The sequence below is a fragment of the Charadrius vociferus genome, unplaced genomic scaffold, assembly GCF_000708025.1.
Source record: "Charadrius vociferus isolate BGI_N301 unplaced genomic scaffold, ASM70802v2 scaffold125, whole genome shotgun sequence".
Taxonomy (NCBI): Eukaryota; Metazoa; Chordata; class Aves; order Charadriiformes; family Charadriidae; genus Charadrius; species Charadrius vociferus.
Genome location: NW_009649036.1, coordinates 1,803,045 through 1,803,674, shown reverse-complemented (window position 1 = coordinate 1,803,674; position 630 = coordinate 1,803,045). Strand labels below are relative to the sequence as shown.

Sequence of the window (630 nt, the reverse complement as noted above, 5' to 3'; positions counted from 1 at the left end):
GTTGGCTTGGGCCCACCTCTCCAGCCTGTCCAGGTCCCTCTGGATGGCATCGCTCTGCTCCAGCATGTCTACCTCACCGAACAGCTTGGTATCATCGGCAAACTTGCTGAGGGTGCACTTGACCCCACTGTCCATGTCGCCGACAAAGATGTTGAACAGTACAGGCCCCAGTATTGACCCCGTCGGAACACCACTCATCACTGGTCTCTACTTGGACATCGAGCTGTTGACTGCAACTCTTTGAGTGCGACCATCCAGCTAGTTCTTTATCCACCAAGTGGTCCATTTGTCGAATCCATGCCTCTCCAATTTAGAGACCAGGATATTGTGTGGGATGGTGTCAAACGCTTTGCTCAAGTCCAGGTAGATGACATCGGTTGCTCTTCCCTTGTCCACTGCCACTGTAACCCCTTCGTAGAAGGCCACCAAATTTGTCAGGCATGACTTGCCCTTGGGTGAAGCCATACTGGCTGTCACAAATCACCTTCTTATTTTCTATGTGCCTTAGGAGAGAGATCCAGGAGGATCTGCTCCATGATCTTGCCAGGCATAGAGGTGAGACTGACTGGCCTGTAGTTCCCAGGTCTTCCTTATTTCCCTTTTTGAAAATAGGGGTTATGTTTCCCCTTT

General features: G+C 50.8%; 1 protein-coding gene across 1 annotated transcript in view; it reads right to left on the bottom strand.

Annotated features, from left to right (window-relative positions):
* The window catches only part of PTPRB (protein tyrosine phosphatase, receptor type, B), a 65,169-nt gene that overhangs the window by 16,432 nt on the left and 48,107 nt on the right, over positions 1–630 (bottom strand). The window lies entirely within an intron of this gene.